Source organism: Nematolebias whitei, chromosome 7 (genome assembly GCF_014905685.2).
Source record: "Nematolebias whitei isolate Nwh7 chromosome 7, NemWhi1, whole genome shotgun sequence".
Taxonomy (NCBI): Eukaryota; Metazoa; Chordata; class Actinopteri; order Cyprinodontiformes; family Rivulidae; genus Nematolebias; species Nematolebias whitei.
In genome coordinates this window covers 363,261-383,483 of record NC_056504.1, presented here as the reverse complement: position 1 = coordinate 383,483, position 20,223 = coordinate 363,261, and the positions used below count along the sequence as shown (strand labels likewise).

At 42.0% G+C, this 20,223-nt stretch overlaps 1 protein-coding gene across 1 annotated transcript in view; it reads left to right on the top strand.

Annotated features, from left to right (window-relative positions):
- Positions 1-20,223, top strand: part of usp48 (ubiquitin specific peptidase 48) — a gene marked incomplete at its 5' end in the record, with an annotated part of 242,914 nt that overhangs the window by 85,759 nt on the left and 136,932 nt on the right.

The window sequence follows — 20,223 nt, the reverse complement described above, 5'->3', positions numbered from 1 at the left end:
TAGATTAATGTATATATGCATAAACAAATATAAAGTTCTTGTTGTAGGTTTTGGTTCTTTGTTAAAAACAAAAATTAAGGAGTATACAGTTTTACTAAAACTACAGCCAGTAAAAAACGCAGCATATGTGATAGAAGCACAGCAGCAGTGTTTGTTTTGCCATTTTTACACGAACCTGGTAATAAGGCATGTCTGTACATTAAAAAAACAAGAATAATTATTAATCCATGTTTATTTTCAAATCAACACTTTAACGTTCACTTGTATCTAAGGAAGGCTGGGGAGGTAAAAAAAGATTAAGGGGTGGAATTAGGATAAGTTACAGCTCATGAGGGACTCCATCAGAGCATCTCTGACACCTCGGCCCTGCTCTCCATCTTGTGGGACAGAGACCAGGACGGGCTGTGCAGCTGGTTCTGCTTCAAGTTCATCGAGGTCATCCATTTTGGTTGTGTGTTGTTTTCCAGCTCTTCTTCTAATACATGTTAGTGGTGCTTAGAAAAGAGCTTAATGTAGCACTACCGCCACCAGCTGGTAAGGTGCGTTGATATTAATAATCCGCCCACTAGAGGTGAACAATCCGCCCACTAGAGGTGAACAATCCGCCCACTAAACGGGAACTATAGGCAAAGGTGAGACACAAAAATAGAGGTCCCACTAGAACCGGACACAACAGGCTACAACAAGAACCAGACCTGTGGATAAGGGGCTTAACTGTGGTCTGTTTGTTAAAAAGTCTAGTACCCAGTTGCAGATGGAGGGACTTAGTCCTAGTGTGGATAGTTTGTCCATCAGGGTTTGGGGGATCATGGTGTTGAAGGCGGATGTGAAGTCCACAAAGAGCATACGGACGTAAGAGTTTTTCTGCTCCAGGTGGACCACACAGTGCAGTGTGGACCACAGAGGAGATTGCATCCTCTGTTGATCGGTTCTCACGGTATGCGTACTGATGAGGGTCCTCGTTGATGTTGATGGTTGTTTTGATGTGAGTCATGACCAGTTTTTCGAAGCATTTAGCGACTATCGGGGTGAGGGCCACTGGCCGATAGTCATTCAGACCAGTCACTGTAGAGCTTTTTGGGACTGGGATGATGGTGGCAGTCTTCAGGCAGGTGGGAACTGTCTCCAGGGTAAGTGAGGTGTTAAAGATGTCTGCCAGCACCTCACAGAGCTGATCAGCACATTCCTTCAACACTTTTCCAGGGATGTTGTCTGGGCCAGTTGCTTTGTGCGGATTAATCCTCCTGAAGGTACTCCTTACTTCTGCTGAGGTCACGCTGAGATGCTCTTCATCCGGTGGCGAGGTGAGTCTGGTGCTGGGTGGTCTGTTCGGGTCTTCAAAGCGTGCATAGAACTTGTTGAGGGCATCAGGCAGAGATGAGTCTTTGGGACATTGTTCGCTCCTTCCTTTATAATCTGTTATGCACTTAATGCCCCTCCACATGCTCCGAGGGTCTTGTGAGATTAATTGACCCTCGATCCTCTTTGCATATGTGACCTTGGCCCTCTTAATACCAGCAACCAGCTCTTTTCTTGTCCTACTCAGCTCCTCTGAGTTTCCAGACCTGAAGGCAGTGTTCCTGGCTTCCAGCAGGGTACGCACCTCTGCATTCAGCCAAGGTTTTCTGTTTGGGTAGCTTTTAACATTTCTGATAGTGGAGACTGTGTCAGTACATGTACTAATGTAACCCAGTACTGAGGATGTGTATTGGTCAAGATCAAGCGAACCTCCATTTTCAGCAGCTTCTCTGAAAACCTGCCAGTCTGTTCGATCAAAACAATCTCTCAGTATGGGTCCACTGTCCTGGCTCCAACATTTAACTTTCTTTTGTACCGGTCTGGAGCGTCTCAGCGGGGGCATGTAAGCAGGAGCCAGGAAGATTGAGATGTGGTCTGACAGTCCTAGGTGGGGGCGGGGTTCGGCTTTGTATGCATCTTTTACGTTCGTGTAAACACGGTCCAGCGTGCGGTCTCCACGTGTCGGAATCGTCACATGCTGATTAAAGCTTGGGAGACAGTCCTTTAGATTCACGTGGTTAAAGTCTCCGGCTACAACGTACAGAGCCTTGGGGTGTTTGTTCTACAGCGAGCTGATTATATCATGAAGCTCCTGCAGTGATTCATTAGCATTAGCGTCTGGAGGAATGTAAACAACTGTGATAAAAGTCACTGTGAACTCTCGGGGTAGATAATGTGGCCGACATTTCACTGTTATTTGCTCCAAAGCCTTCGAGCATGAGCTATTTACAACAGTACAGTTCGTGGACCAACTTTTACTCACGTAAATGCATACTCCGCCCCCCCGTGATTTCCCCGTTAGCTCGCTGCAGCGGTCCGCTCGAAAAAAAAGTCTGTCATCCAGCTGGAAGACTGAGTCCGGCGTTTCGCTTGTAATCCACGTTTCCGTGAGGCAAAGCACTGCACACTTCTTCATCTCTTCTGAGGCGCCCGCTCTCAGACGAAGTAAATCCACCTTGTTGTCCAACGAGCGGACATTCGACAGAAAGAGAGACGGCATGGGGAGTTTACTGGCTTTAGCGTTAGCTCGTAGCCTCACCATAACCCCCGCCCGGCATCCTCTCCTCTTAAGCCGGGAGCAGCGCTTCCTCTTCTGCCCGCTGGAACGCCTCTGCTGCAGCTTCCAGGTAGATGACTTTAAGATTGCATTCTGCCGAGCGTAGCTTTGAGTTTGTTGCTGATTTCTGCTATATTTCGTGGCAAATCCGCTCCTATTCTCATCAGTTCGGTTCGGCTATAGTTCACACGCATAAATCGCGCGGAGTCAGGCACAGAGTCAATATCAAAACTTCTAAAAACTGGGATGGTACCGGGAGCCTGTGAAGCTGCAACTGCTCTGAGCGCGGACATCTTGGTAACAAGAAGAAATATATCCTTATATCTGCCCCTTATTTTAAAAAATATAAAATCATTTTAAACAATTGCTTAAATTAATCACTTTAATATCCACTTTAAAGCTAGGAATAAAAGAAACATGTTTTGTGTTAGCAGAATTTAATTCTAACAAAACTTATCCAACATTAATAAAACTTACCTCAAGTTGCCTTTTTGGACATGCATGCATATATTTGTACAAACTGTACTTGAGAGGAGATTATTACAGCCTCATATTAAATCAATATTGATCATGGTATCGGAACAGGATCGGTATCGGCCATATTCAGATTTAGGTATCGGGATCGGATCTGAAGTTTAAAAAAGTGGATCGGTGCATCCCTACTATTTATACTGTTTATACTGTTTACAACTGGTTTTGGTTGTCAGCAGAAAACTGGTTGATCCACTACAAGAAGATGCTATTTATAAGACTGAGCTGAATTCAGCACCTCAGACTGAGGAAGTCCTCAGGATGGAAGACGAAATGTTTCTACAATTTTTTTTTATTAATTTTTTTATGTCCAGAGGACCAGATTTAACTTTTTTTGAATACATGATCATATTTGCAGCGTAGACAATATCATAAAATAAGGGGGGGTAATGTAAATGCATCTCAATTCAATTCAGTTTATTTATATAGCGCCAAATCACAACAAAGTTGTCTCAGGGCACTTTTCAGAAATCTAATGCTGTATTTAACGGCCGGTGACAATTACCACATAGACCCACAGACCCATGTCTTTTGACCTCCTGTTGTATTTGTGTTTGTGTATGCAATGTATGATATGTAGGCACGTCTGGTGTATGTGCTTTGTGAATGAGATGCTCCAGAGGATCCTTTAACTTACAACCGAGGGCCAACATTGCCGGGGAAACACCGGTAGTCACATGCATTGCTGAGTTTATAACCAGTCTGAACTCAGAGAGCCATTTGTCCCAATCCTGGTGTTGATGTTCGACCAATGAAGCAATCATTGTTTTGAGGGTCCGATTGACTCTCTCAGTGAGGTTGGTTTGAAGGTGATTACCGGTGGTCAGCTTTTGGACTACACTCCAAGATGTGCTCAAACTGGTTAACAGGCAGCTGGTAAACTGCGGGCATCTGTCTGACACTAAGTATGCACACCCCAGTGTGTAAATGTGTCATTCCTGAGGATGTGACAGACTTTAGGGGTCTTGGCATCTCTCAATGGGAATTGCTCTACCCATTTGGAATAAAAGTCCACCACCACCATCACACAGTGTTCCTGGCTTTGCTAGGAGGGAATTAACCCATAAAGTCTACCATCATTTTCCCTGGTGCGCCAACGTCTGGTGACTGGAGGTGTCTGGTAGGCTTCTCATTTGTGCCCTTGTATTTTTGACAAGTTTGGCAGACCCTGACATGACTCCATACAACCTTCCTTACAGTTGGCCACCAGGCTACTTCTAAAATCTTTAGAAAGATTTTAAGCCTTCCCAAGTGGCTTCCCACTGGACTGTTATGGTAATACGTGAGGATTTTTTTTCCAGATTTGCCAGGACAGCCAGTGGATAATTGATTCCTTCATATTTGGATGGAACGCCCTACGTCGAGGCGCTGGAAGGTTGACCACTTGTCTGAGCTCCATGCAAACAGAATCAGTTTTTTGGGCACTCTCAATATCTTGTAGCGAGCTGGGGAAATCTGTCCAGAAGTCTTTTGCCATAGCAACATTGATGGTACCTTCTTGCACAGGTGGTGCACATGACAGAGCATCAGGGACAGCATTGCAGTACCCTCTTTTATAATGTACCCAAAATGTGAATGCTTGCAGCCTTAATGTCCACCTAGTAAGCCGGGATGATGTCTTTGGGCAGTTACACGCCCAGGCTAGTGCAGCATGATCTGTAAACACCTCAAACATCTCTCCTTATAGATAGTAGCACAATTTTTCAACTGCCCAGATACAACCGCTAGGCATTCCTATTCAGAGATGGAGTAACGAAGTTCAGCCCCACGGAGTGCTTAAGAGGCAAATGCAATGGCTTTCTCCTCTCACTCCACCATTTGCATCAGGACGGCTCCCAATCCCACGTTGCTGGCATCACAATGTACCTGGAAACCAAGGTGAGACTGTGGCTGAGCAAGGACTGGTGGAGATTGCATTATTGTGCTGCACTTTTGTATTGTGCTGCACTTTTCTTAGACCTGTCTAAAGCTTTTGATACTGTGGATCATAACATCTTGTGTCATAAGCTGTCAGAAATTGGTTTTTCAGAACACACCATTTGTTGGTTCTCTAACTATTTTTCAGACCGAAGGCAATGTGTTCAACATAATGGTACTTCCTCCAGTTATTTAACCGTCAACAAAGGTGTACCACAAGGCTCAGTCTTAGGACCCACCCTCTTTACAATCTACATACATAACGTAGGTAAAAACATCCCTGATAGAACCATACATTTCTATGCTGTTGACACAGTTGTTTATTGTCGAGCTAAAACTGTTGCTAAGGCTTTCCAGCTTTTGAAATCTGCATTCAACTACATCCAGACAGATTTGTTCCACCTCAAACTTGTCCTAAATGCTGACGAAACCAAAGGGATGCATTTTTCAAATAGGAAGTTGGTCCCAGCAGTTCTTCCTCCGATTTTATCCTCAAATGGTGTCCCGATTGAGTTTGTTGATTCCTATAAATATTTGGGTATCTTGGTCGACTCACATCTCTCTTTTAAGCTCCATGTGGAAATCTTGGTAAAGAAACTGAAAGTTAAACTGGGTTTCTTTTTCAGAAACAGATCCTGTCTAACCCTGAATGCTAGAAAACGCCTTGTATCTGTGACTTTCCTTCCCTCCATTGATTACGGTGACATTATTTACATGAACACTCCTACAAGAACCCTGCAGATGTTGGATGCTGTCTATCATGGTGCACTAAGATTCATAACTGGCTGTGATTATTGTACCCACCACTGCACCCTGTATTCACTGGTTAACTGGACATCATTAACTTCACGCAGACTCTCTCACTGGTACGTTTTCATCTTTAAATCACTTCTTGGTCTGCTGCCTTCATACATCTCCTCCTACATGTCTCTGCGTGAGTGCAGCTACGGCGTGCGCTCTCAGGACATCATTACCTGCAGTGTTCCCTCAATGAGGACTGAACTAGGCAAAAGGGCCTTCTCCTACTCCGCTCCTGTTTCCTGGAATACCTTACAAAAACAATTGAAGCTCTCGACCTTGACCTCTCTAAGTGGCTTTAAGAATCTGTTGGGCTCTTGGCAGGGACCAACGCAGACATGTTCCTGTTTTTAGTTTTCTACATTCTCCTTAGAGTCTAGCTGTTTTTTGTTACCTTTTTCTTTTAGCCATCCTATTTGTAAAAAAAAATAAAATAAAACCTGCAGTATGACTTTTTATATTTGTTTATTGTTGTTTCTGTTGTCATCTTTCTTTGTTGAAATCAGGTCTCTCTTGTAAATGAGTCCTCCAGGCTCAATGGGATTACCTGTCTAAATAAAGGTTGAATGAATGAATTAGTGTTTTGATGTGTTCGAACGATGCTTGACACTCTGATGTCCACTCCCAGGGTACATCCTTTTTTTGCCTTAGTCTGACCCTAACCAATTTATTCTCAGTGACTGTGTAGTCATTTAATGTAAACTCAATGGTTATTAAAAAATGTTCGGACAAAATAGGATTTTGAGGAACTATTACCAAGTCCTTAATCTCTATGCCATAGGTCAGAACTAAGTCAAGGGTTTGATGACAAGAATGAGTAGATGTGCGGTCGTTTTGTGTAAAACCAAATGACTCTATTAATTTATTAAAGGCTATTCTTAAGCTATCACTTTCAACATCTACATGAATATTGAAATCAACCATTATTATGACTATCAGTATTTAGTAGTAAGTCAGTTAAGAATTCTGAGAATTCTGACAAAAACTGAGAGTAAGCGCCTGGTGGAAGATATATAACAACTAGTAAAAGTGGCTTTTCTGATTTCCATTTTGGATGAGATAGACTGAGGGACAGCGATTCAAAAGAATCATAACTAATAACTGGTTTGGCATTAATCAATAATCCTGACAGTTGTCGAGTAATGTCACATTTGATGAAATCGTCCTCTGCATACATGCTGCAAGTGTGACAAATTTATACTGTGTTCTGTGATTAGAATAAAGTGAGCACTGCATGTTGAAATTATGTTAGATTAAAACTGTAGTCTGTGATCCGACCAGTGAGAACTGCATGTTGAAACGGTGATGGAAGGTAATGCATTACTTTATCTTGCTTAATCTATGAGTCTCCACCTGGAATGTATGTAAGAGCATTCCAGGATTGATGGGGAGTGCAACGCCTTATCTTGATTGGTGATTGTCCACTTAAAGGTTGCCTAAAAGCATTCCAGGATAAATAAGTGATCTGAGTAAACAGGTAAATGTTATTAGTAAAACAAATATGAAGAAAAGTGTTGCAATATAACTCTTGTGCTGGTAACTGATGGGCCGGGAAGCAGGATGATACTCTCCATACCATAAAAGGACATGGTTTTAGAGGACAGAATGTCTTCTCGTTTTCCAAGAAACACACAGCTCTGAAGTGCAGAGGCCACTCAGAGCATGACACCAGAGAATGGTATGATGGAAAAGCTGGTTCAGACTAGTTCTAACTGGCAATCAGTCTATATAAACCAGACACAGCTACAGGGTAGTGCTGAATGGACCGTGGTGTTGACGAGAAAGGACAATATTGATTTCACCCCAGGAGCCACTCGGAGGGATTTGGACAGGTCAAAAGAGAGACTTCTTTTCATCAAGATAGGAGTACTCCCTTGTTCATCCTGAGCTGACGCCAGACCAAACCCCTCAGGGGAAGGGGGATTTTGGGAGGGGACCAACTAACGGGGAGTTGGAAGGGGGACCTTCCAACCAAATTCGGTGTTCAGTGACTCAGAGAGCTAGAAGGGACAGTCCAAAAATATATTTTGGCCCAGGACTGGTCGCTCCCACCCCACCGGTAACTCTGAGCGCACCCTGCCGGCCAGGTGACCCCTCGAGCTGGGGAGTCGTCGCCCGAAGGTCCGGTGTTTTCTCTTTCGCTCTCTGGACCCCAACGAACTCTCACCTGGACCTTTGTGGTTCTACCTGGTTCTGACAAGAATTGCCGGGTGGTATTTCTCTGGTTTTCTGTTGGACTGGCCCTCGTGGTGTCTTCATTGGTGTGGGGGAAGTGTACCTGTGACCCCCGAACTAGACCAGAACCGAACCGAGTTGCCTGTGGGGGACTTCGTCTTCAACAGAGCCGGCCTCAGCCTCAGTGAGCAGCCCTTTACTTTTAACAAAGGACTGTCCACCTCCGTGGAATCGCTTTGTTTGCCTGGAGGAGACGCTCCGATGCTTTGAAGCGCTGTCGGAACCGGACCGGAGCAGAACCGGGCCAGGAACAACTTCAGCCTCTTCGTCTCTCGAGCCGTGGAGCGCCAGAGCCGGATTGGAGCAGAACCGGACAGGACCAGTGACGACTTCAGCCTCTCCGGTCAGTCTCGTTTTTCACCGGGGGTGCCTCTCATCCTGTTGGGTGCGGAGGTGTCGTGCAGAGAAGCGGAGGAGCAGCGTGGAGGAGCAGCGCTGCGTGGTGCTCAAGAGAAGTTAAGAGTTTGCATCGAAGTTGATGCAGGCCTCCATCCAAACTCACCTGGATATTAATTATTTTTATTCCGGATCACGCTGTTGTCCCCTGTTGACCTGAAATGGGCTAGGACCATGCCTTTCACTTCAGGAGGATTTTCTGGCAGCTCGCTCTGCTATTTGCTGCGAATTATCGGTTTCTGCCTGTTCATTCTGGACCCAGCTTCTGTTTCTCATGGGAGCATCGAGCTATCTTCGCAGGGGGGCTGGAGCCCTCCTCAGCCCAACTCAAACTGTAGTTGGGCCACCTCGTCGGGTTTGTTTGCCCATTTGATTTGTGACGTTTTATGGTCTGAGACTTTTCTGCACCATTCATATTATTGCCATTATTTTCAGATCTCAGACTATCTGGAGTCACTGAATCTTGTTAATACACCTGGATCTGTCCATCACTGCAACTTTCACTGTTTTTAGGTTCTGAATTATCGTGTGTTCATTAATTTTTCTCATGGTTCAATTATGGGGGCTAATTGTCACACTGTTAACTCCTGTAATTACACATCAGTCAAGAAAAACTCAAGAAAATGTCTGATAATAATGTTGTTATTGCTCTCAGGGATTCAGCCCAACCCTGGACCCCCCACTATTTATATGACACCAAATGACTTTAAAAACATGTCTGGACTTCATTTTCTGCATGTAAACACATGTAGCCTTATGAGAAAACTTGATGCCTTGAAAATTCTGATAAATTCTTCTGGGGCAGATGCAATCTTGATCTCTGAAACCTGGCTCAACAAATCTGTAATAAATGACCTGGCAATCAATGGATTTAACATCTACCGCTGTGATCGTCAAAAACGGGGGGGGGGGGGGGGGGTGTCGCTGTTTACATCAGAGGTTCTCTGCATTCTAGTCTTGTGTTTTCTAAAACAATTCCAAACCAAATTGATGCCTTAGCTGTAAACATCACTTTGAATGGAGGCCAGATCTTATCTGTAGTGGGTTGTTATCGTCCTCCCTCAGCAACACCTGAGGCTCTGTCCTCCCTGATGGAATTCTTTGGTAATTTAAAATTCAAAGAGATCTTTTTAGCAGGAGATTTCAACATTGACTGGGGTAAGTCGACCCCTCTCTGTGATAAATTCAAGGAATGTTGCCTTTCTCTCCATCTTACCCAACTGGTCAACTTTCTGACTAGATTAAACAAAAAAACTTCCTGAAAAGTCTTACATCTTATACCTGTTTCTAACAAATATGCCTCACAAATTCCCTGGTACAGGTGTATTTGCCAATATTTTGAGTGATCACTGTGTGACTGCGACTCAGAGATATTAAACTTCCACCTTCTAAGCCCAGATTAATTCAAAAAAGGGATCTGAAACGTTTTTGTGAACAGTCATTCCTCTGGGATGTGTCTCACTTTGACTGGCATCGTATTCTATTATTTGAAGACGTGAACTCTGCTTGGAACTTTTTTCATAATAGTTTCATTTATTTTGTTAACAAACATGCTCCTTTTCGTCAGTTCAGAATAAAGGGACGAGACAGCCCCTGGTATACTCCTGAGCTAGCTGACCTCCTGCACAGGAGATCATCTTTGAGCCACAGCGAGTAAATCTGACTCAGACACTGATTGTTTGAGTTTTCGACAGATGAGGAATAAAAGTACAACTGCTGTCAAAGCAGACTAAAGCAGACTAATGCTGAAAAAGGCATAAATTAGCACAATAAAGTTGAAATTACTTGAGAAAAGCTGACTCTGCCGTTACTGGTACATGTCTGATGCAAAGGCTATTTAACACCTTTCTCATATCACAACTCTGGAGATTGAAGACCGTTGTCAGCAGGTTTAATGACATTCTGGTCTGAATGACTATCGGCCAGTGGCCCTCACCCCGATAGTCGCTAAATACTTCGAAAAACTGGTCATGACTCACATCAAAACAACCATCAACATCAACGAGGACCCTCATCAATACGCATACCGTGAGAACCGATCAACAGAGGATGCCATCTCCTCTGTGGTCCACACTGCACTCAACCACATGGAGCAGAAAAACTCTTACGTCCGTATGCTCTTTGTGGACTTCACATCTGCCTTCAACACCATGATCCCCCAAACCCTGATGGACAAACTATCCACACTAGGACTAAGCCCCTCCATCTGCAACTGGGTACTAAATCTTTATTAGTATGTGGAAACAAGGTAATGGCGGTGTGTGTGTGTGTGTGTGTGTGTGGGGGGGGGGGGGGGGGATAGCAAATACTGATAACGGATTGGGTTGGGGTCAGAGTGGAGTTTGCTGTGGGTCATCATCTTTTTTTAGAGTGTAATGACTCATTGCTGGTGGGCTCCTGTTTATTTCGATGTGCGTTTTCAACTTGCGATGGCTGAAGAACAGCATTTTCCTCATCTTTCACAAATTTAGCTTGATTGATGACATATTGTTCAATACGCTCAGCTATTACAGAAGGACGTGGGTTGCTGCGTGCTTCAATCTGAGAGGCAACAGCTGCTTCTAATGCCTCTGCTTCAGCATGGCTGAAGCTATGAGGCTACATCCTTTTCTTGTTGTAAAAATTCAATAGATGCCTCAATTTTGGCTTTTTCTACTTCAATTTGGCTTTTTCTACTTTTAAATTAATTTCTTCTGCAAAGCTAAAATGGGCTTTGGGCACCTCAGCCTTTGCTCTTGCCTTGGCTGCTGCAGAGCCCGTAGAGGAAGTACAGGAAGCCTCGGACTTGAGAGATTACGTCTGGGTGGACATGGTGGAGTTAACAAGGTGACATTTGCAGAATCACTGCTGTATGCTGCGCTGCTTTCAGGCGTAGTAGTGGTCTGCTTCTCTCTAGGTGCGACAACTGCGTTATCTTCTTCAGCGTGGATGTTGCCATTTCACTGTGCCATTACTGGTGCATGTCTGATGCAAAGGCTATTTAACACCTTTCTCATATCACAACTCTGGAGATTGAAGACCGTTGTCAGCAGGTTTAATGACATTCAGAAAGGTGAAACTGAAAACAAGACAAACAGTACAATTAAGATGCAAATATGTACAGCATAAAATGCACTTTTATAGTGAAACTGAAAGCAAGAAAAAACAATACAACTAAAATGTACATATGTGCGGCCTCAAATGTCCTTTTATACTGGATTTCTGCTGAATAACATCCTAAATATTTCTATATGTATGAATCTACACTACCGACGCCATTTTGGACAAACTTGCAAATCATGGATAATTTGCATAACAAAGAAAACTCATTTCACAGTCAAATAATGCATTAGTTGGCTATATTTAGCACAAAAACAAAGTTACAAAACTAATCCTTCAGTACATACCAGCAATACAACCCCAAACGAAAGATAAATGCAGTAATCTTCCTCCAACAAGACACCATGAAACGGCTGACGACGTCAATTGTTACAACGGCCGTCTTGTCTAACTGTTACTATTGTTCAATAAAGTTTTTGTCCAGATAAAAAAAAAAAGTTGTTGAGGTTCAATACTTGAAATAAACACATGAGGGCAGTCTTTCTCCCCTTTTTTGTCTTAGACGGATGAAATTTGTTTCTGAAAGCAAAACATTTACAACTGGACTTGACTAATTAAAAGTCCCATTTGTGTTGAACCATGTATCCCTACAACTATAAGTAGTGATGACTTCATGAGATTCTTTATAAATAAAATTATTTCAATTAGAGAGAAAATTCAAACCATCCTTCCTTCTACTATCTCTAGTCCCCTGTCAAATGAGGCAACTTTAAAAATTTCACTAGAGCCTGATTTATGTTTGGACAGTTTTTGTCCTGTTGAGCTCTGAATTGTCAAAAATAATAACCTCATCCAAACCAAACAAACAATAACAACCATTTAACATTTAAAACATTTAATAAACATAAGCATAAAATGAAATAAAAGTATGATACTGTCTTAAATTGTAGTATGGCAGTATAAAAAATAATTTAAAAAGTATATTTATAAAGTAAAATGAAATGAAGTGAAGGTCCTGACATTGACATTTGTAGTAAGTGGCAAAGCAGCTAAGCTTTATCTGTTACTGTCAATGTTTAGTTAGCTTTTGATTTAGCTAGCTACACAGATAGCCATAAAGTTAGCGTTACATTGATCCTAGTTTAACTCACCGCGCGATGCACATATTAAATTGCCATTACCTTAACAAATGTAAACCTACCTGTTGAAATCCCAGACACAGCGCCGTCCTCGGTGCTTTCAGATGAAGCAAAGTCCGGTCGTGGAGATTATAAATCATGCTTCTCAGGCTCTGTAATAGAGGATGACACAGGAGTGGATTTTCACTCCTGTCCTGGTCCCACAGAAAAAATCCTGTCCTGTCCCACTCCTGGTAACCTGACTCCTGCTCCTGTTCAGAATCACTCCCACTCCTGTCCTGCTCCTGTTTTTTAATCTTCATTTAATTTTTAGGAAATACATTGAATTTGATTTCATCTTCTACCCATTCCTGTTTAAATTACTTTGTGTTGTGCAGTTTTATTTCAAAAGATATGTCAACAGGAACAGTTCATCTGTGGTGAAATAGAGACATTTATTGTCTTAATCCAAACAAAAACCTTCTCTAAATGTCATAAAACAAATAATCCATGGCCTGTAGTCCATATAATGTTTCTACGGAGGATCAGTTGCGGAGTCTGTTTCTGGCTCTTTTGAAGGTCAGTTACAGTAAAAACAAAAAATCTAAACCAGTCCATGGGTCACACCATGTCTACCTTAGATGAAAGAACCCAAACATAACAAGTTGCATTTTACTAGTTTATTGAGCAATTGTTTCCTTTAAACAGTGACATCACTGTCATGATTTAAATTGTTTAAACAATGGTCGAGGTAACGAGCTCGTTTGGGTGAAGCATGATGTCGTGCATCTTCCCAGACTTCAGAGCATCATTTACAGACTGGACCATTGCAGGTCTGGTGTTCCACCTCATCTCTCCACAGCTGGACCAGTCCAGAGCCTTGTGGAACCTAAAAGTGACAGAAGACGTGCACGAGTCAAAATACGGTCACAGTGACTAAAAATTACAATCTGTTGGTCTTTCTTTTGGAAAAAATATTTGATCAAAAACATGAGATTTACAATTGAAATTAAGTTAAAAAAAAAAGTGATCTTTGCAATTATAAATTACAGTAGCTCAATTTTTCTTTATTTCACTTATCATATTTTATAATTATTTAATTGGCCTCACTAGGCAGAGATTACAAGATGTTATGTATCTTACCTGCTCTGTTGAAGTGTGGGACAAGGGTCTTTGTGTCCAAAGCTGTTTAACAGTTTGCTTCCAGAGCTAAGGAACTGGAGGACTGAGGAACAACTTCTACCCTGAGGCTGTTAGACTCATGAATCTCTAACCAGAATAATCACTGTGAAAAACCATATCATGTTGCTGCTGATCTGTTTCATGTTGCTGCTGATCTGTTTCAATGTTGATGTGTTCATTTATTGTTTGACTTCACCCCCCTTGTCCTACTGCTAAGACGTGCGTTCCTGCACGTACGCGCTCCATTAACCGTTTCACTGCTGCTCGTTTTAATGAAGGTTTTAATTCTGAGAGGATCGAACAGTTCTCGGTGTCTCTTACCACTGAGGAGCTAACCTCTCAGTTCAACTCTGCCTGTTTAAATGTTCTGGACCGTGTTGCTCCCCTTAAGACCAGAAAAACGAAACTTAAATCAGAGCCTTGGCTGAATGACGTCACACAAGCCGTTAGGCGGCAGTGTCGCAAAGCTGAACGAAAGTGGAGGAAGGACATGCTCCAGGTGTCTTTTCAAATGTTAAGGGAGAGTTGGCGTCACTATCAGAAAACCGTTAAAGTTGCCAAATGTAAATTCTTCTCTGATTTAATTGTCTCCAACTCCCACAACCCCCGAGTTCTTTTCTCCACCCTGAACTCAGTTCTACACCTCAGTGAGCCTTCACCTCTGGAAGCCTCAACTGAGCTGTGTGAAAACTTCCTCCATTTCTTTTTAGAAAAAGTGGCAAACACCCGGGCACTCATTTCTCCACCAGCTCATGATCTGTCCATCCCATCTCAGTGTGTGGCTGTGTTTGACCACTTTGAGCCCATCTCTCTGTCTTCTCTGGAGCAGGTAATGTGCAGCATGAAGCCATCTGGTTCCCTCTTTGATGTGGTCCCCCCTCGACTGCTAAAGGAAGTTTTTCCTACCCTGGGTCCTTTTATCCTCGCTATTCTGAATAGCAGTTTATCCTCAGGTGTGGTGCCAAAGACTTTTAAACATTGTTGTGGATAGAATACCACGTCGTGTTCAAAACGGCGGAGGCGTCGCCCTTCGTATAAAATATTTATTTGACACAACATGGGTTACAGATATTCAGAGACAAACAATTACATTAATAAGATATATGCATATAAATGGAGCATTAAGAACGAACCGCCTCGTGTGCGCCTCCCGGAAAATGCTCGCTAGGCGTGCATCATTTCCGGCCTTTTATCCTCGTTTGAGAAGGCTAGCTTCCTGATTGGTTCAGCTTCTGTCGCTATGGTTACGACTTAGCCCGCCCCCTCAAGGACGTTGACGTCTATATTTCAGATAAGTTTTGGTACACCGAAATCGGCTTTTGTTTAAAGTTTAACTTGCTATTATACTTTAGGGATATAAAATGATTCGTGTCTAAATTGTTTATACGTAATAATTAATAACTATTAATTATTACCTACCTCCTGGGTGTTAATTCAATATCTGTTGGAGGCCTGGTGATTGTTTTTAAGGCAGAATCATCTTAGTTTCTGTGTCTGCGTTTAAACTGTTAACACTGTTTGTTTAACGTGATACCTTAGTGATAACACTGATTTGAAATAGTTTTTTATTTCTAGGAATAATTATATTATCTAACTTATGTTCGTGTTTTTATTTGGATCATGGTTATACTCTTAATTTGATTTTACTTAGTCAACCTATAGTCTAAATTAAAGAGCTGTTCTAGCTTTATTTATGTTAATCAGTCTGCTCTCTGGCCTGATTTGATTGCTTGTAATTTATCAAATGTGAACTTGTAAAATTATCTTTAGCTACAATGAGATTATATTTAAAGGTCAACTAGTTAGAATTAGCAAGCACACCCTTTATGTGACATGACATTTGAGTGCTTGATAGAAATTATAAAACTATAGAATATTAAATCCAACATTCCCTCTTTTGAACTCCCATATTCATGGGAGTTCACCCTCTTTATGGATTTATTTATCAATATGGACGTGACGCAAACTTACTGCACTCCCCAGGGGTCCTGGACCAGACCCCTCATCCAACACCTGTGAAAAGTACCACACACATAAACCTTTATAAAAATACAAAAAAGCGGCAACACCCCTCCTAGAGAAAGATAAATAAGTGAAACTCTGTTTTTAACCACCTTTAAAATACCTCGTGGTATTTTAGAATGATTAAATGCCCAATTGAATTGAGTAAAATATTTGAATATTTAAGTTAACTGAATATTTAAGTTAATAGTCAAGTTAAGTTTATAGTCAAGTTAAATGAATAGTTAAGTTACCAATTGAATCCACGACCCTTCTCTGGTTGTTTTTCAGAATGACTGAAAGGTAAGACAAAACACACATATTAAACAGGAAAAGCCAACACCCTCAATTTAAACATTTCTATCTAGCAGGTCTTCGGTTCTTGAGCTTGCGGTGGGCACCCTTGTTCGTCCACAAGGGTCCTTTGGTGCTCGGCGGGATTCGGCCCGCGGAGTTATCTTCATGTAAAGTCCTCAGAACCTTATCAGTTTGATTAAACATTCTAAATGACGTGTGTGTATTGGGACAAAACTAAAATCAGTTTGACGCGTCTTCTGTTCTTCACGGTCAGGGCTGGTAATCTTCCGTCCTTACCCGATCCACCCGACCGACTTCAGGCAGAGCGGAGACTCCTTCTCCGATGTTTGCTACTGCCTTTTTCCAACCAGAACAAAGGGGCAAAGAATGAGCTCCCACGAGGGTCCTGTCACCTCCTCCAGGTGTAGTGAGGAGCTGTCTTCAGATCACCCTGCATCTGGTCCAGCGATCGATTCCTCTCCTCTGCAGGGGTGCCCTGCTGGTGGGGTCGTACAGGTGCCACTCTCCTTCTGGGGACCGATGGCATGTGATGTTCTGTCCACCACCTGGTGGGGTCTTGTCCTGTCCCTCTTTTCAGCAGGACTCAGTCTGATGTGAGCTTGTCTCCTCGGTCAGAGTTCCTCCCTCCTGATGAGAAAAGCTGGACACCAAAGCTCGCGAATTGTTAAACACCCTGCATGGCCTTTGGGCCTGGAAAAACTGACTGTGGTTACTTCTGTAGTGAATAAAACCTATTTCTGAATTATTGGACACCCTGATGGGTATTATTGCTACTGATAGGTGTATTCTTACACTGAAATGTTATCCTAAAACAGAATTAGTAAAACTAAAATAAAATGCTATTCTTACATGCATCTGTACACTTGAAGCTGAATTGTGTTACATACTGGACTTCTCCAGGTATACCTGTGTGTTCTCATCCCATCCGTCACCCTTACAAGCCTTTGTCGTCAACCGGTCTACTTACAATTAAAATAAAACATACACAATACAACAACAATAACAATAATAACAATCCCCCACGCCGGCCCCCCCCCCCTCCTCCTGGAGCCTGTGGAAGTAACTTCATTAAATCGCTTGCGCCAACAGCATCAATCAAAATACAATATAAACTTAAAAGTTTAACCAACTGACATACAACACTGTGAGAGAAAAAAGTATTTAATCTTCCATCCAGGTACCTGTCTGTGCTAGAGAAGGGAAGAAATAGCAAGGAAGAAAAAGAGAGAAAGAAAAAAAATAAAAGAGAAAGAGAACGAGGAAAAAATGGTTAAAATCCTTTGTTCATGAAACCTTTTATTAGCCCAATGAAACTATAAGTCCAGTCCAGTCCAGTCAAGTCAGTTGTGTTTAAAATTATCAAACCACCCCGTTTCCCTTTAACCTTTGCTCAAATCCATCTCAGGCTAGGGGCGTCCCCCTTTCTGGAATCTGTACACATTACAACAAAGAGAAAAATATACTTTTGTTAAACTGATATACATATATACAAGTGCAATGTCGTTATGGAGGTTTCTGATTTATTCATTTCCCAATGTCAATGTGATTACCCTACCTGATATGATCTTTTAATCGCCTCAGAAGAAGTTATTTTTGTATAGTTTGTAATGATCTAATCCTTGTATGAACTGTTCCCTGCTCAGAGCCGCCTACACACCTCCCCCCTTTTTGAAACGGCATTGTTTCAAATCTGAAGTATAATCGTCTGCACTCCACTAACACCCAGATTGAGCATTAGTTACAGAACTAAAAATATGGTGTAGTTTTAAACTTCCCACTACTGTTATTCACCCCAGGTTTTGCAAACAATTACCCAACTACAACCCAAGCTCTCCTACAAATTAGCAAAAAGTTAATTAAATAAATTTCTTCTCTTGTATCAAACCAGACCCCCCACATGTGCTCCGTCAAGGCAAAGACAATCATTCAGTGTTATTTTAGAAAACATTAGTGAACTTCATCCAAATCATGTCTCAGGTTCCTCTTGAATGAGACTTCCTGACCTGTATAAACGGAAAGTTAAAATCAATATTTTGCTCAGAGGTGTGGAGCATTTGAGGTAATAAAACAATTTTCATCTCAGAGCAGTTGGAGCAGGTGAATCGTCTAGCACTCCCACATCAGTACGTCTGTCATGTTGTGTCACCTGTTTTAAAATGAGTCTATGTGAGTGATTATTATCAAAGCCAGCTGCAGTTTTTGATCACGACCCCAAAGTGCTTAGATGACCATCACAGACCAAATGTGGGGTTGACACATCCGTCAGGCTGCAGTTGATGTTAGTGACCTTGAACAGAGTGACCACCAGTTCTTCTTTCAGCCTTTCAGTCCCCAGACTCGTCTCGGTCTGTCTGGAGACCAGTTCAGCTTTGTACAGCAGTTCATATCTCAGCATACAGCAAGACTTGACTGGATGTTCTCACTGTGGACAAACTCTAGGACCCCCTCTGGACAGTTAGTTCAGTTCGCTCTTGGACTGTTAGATCTTTGAAAAGTCACGTTACTTGGCTGAAAAGTTCTTTGTTACTGTGTCAGTTGTGTTCGACTGACAACTTATTTGAACCGTCCTATTGGTCAGTTTCACAGACCCAACGTCAGCGCCCACCTGAACACATTTGTATCCGTTCCGGCCCCCGGCACTCGAGAGTCCTGATCAAAACTCAGATGGATGCTGTATGCAGTTAAATGCTACCTTTTATGTTTTGTGGGCCTAATCAGACTCATCTTCCCACTCCAAAGTTCTGTCATCTCCAGCTGCAGAGAAGAAAAAAAATAATCAAATTATTAAAATCAGATCCAACATTCATCTGTTATCCACATTAATCGTTCGTTAGCAAGTTTTACTCTGGAACCACAGCGTTTACCCCAACGGAGTCATTCTGGTGTCCTGGATTGTACAATAGATGTTTTAACCGCTCAATTACACAAGAGTGAAAGCTTTCATTAAACACTGCACAAGCCAATTCTTTATGCCTACTGCATAAAATATTCCCCTCCAAACAATGTCCTCCATCTTGTAGAGTGTGTGTTGACACATCATCTGACAGTGAAGTCCACTCCCAGGGCCACATTATCATTCCAGACCTTGTAAATTTAGGCAGCATGTTAATATGTAATCACTTATTGTTATATAACCAATCTGCAAATCATCTCTTCTCATAACTATGCTTTCCCACTGTATCACAAACAAAATACTTTTAATACAAATCAATTAAGACTAAGTATACCCTTCAAGACATCACAGAGTCCATTATCACTGCACAAAAACGTGTACATGCCCTTTGTTCACAAAGTACAACTTCTTAAACTCACCATGTACACCTCTGTTGTCCTTTTGCACTCCCAGGACCTGTGTGAAGTCTCAAATAATAAAGTTAAAGTCATGGCGTTTACCCACTAGAATTGTTGTCGTCCCATAAATAACCTAGTCCCTGCAGCTCTTAGAAGGAAACAGCTCCTTTGGGCTTTGCCTTTACCTTTTTAAGGCTGATTAATTTAAACTAAGTTTTTCAATTTGAGTCCGGTAAGATGTTCTTTGACCAGAATAAAATTCTATATTTTACAAGTGTCAAGGATTTTGTCTATTACTTATTTTATTCTGTTGTTTTGCAGTTGAAGTTAAAACCTGAGTTTATTGTCAATTCCAAGAAGAAAGTTAATCTAATTTGTTCAGTAGCACCAAGACCACCCCTACAATATTTCTCTTCCACTCGTTCGCTTTGACATCTCAACCCTCTACCGTCTAATCTGACTCCAAGATGATTCAACCTTCTCCAGCTGACTCACTCTGACTCCATCTCCTGGTTAATTACAGCTCGTACACGTGATGTCCCCTCTTTCCTTGAGATTCAAACCATCCTCTGTTTCAGAGTTCACTGCTTCCTTCCTATCATACAGAAAATTGTTTCGTTTAACCTTGTGTCTGCTCCTATCTCCGTTTCTGTCTGGCCTCAGACGGCTATCAGCAAATATTTGAAAGATCTTCAGCTATCCCTGTTCCTATATCAGATACCATTTAGCTGTGACACGCCAATCAGCTATATTTTTAAATTAATCCAACTTGTACAGCCTAAATCATTAAAAATCAATCTCTACCCCCTTAATTTTGGTACA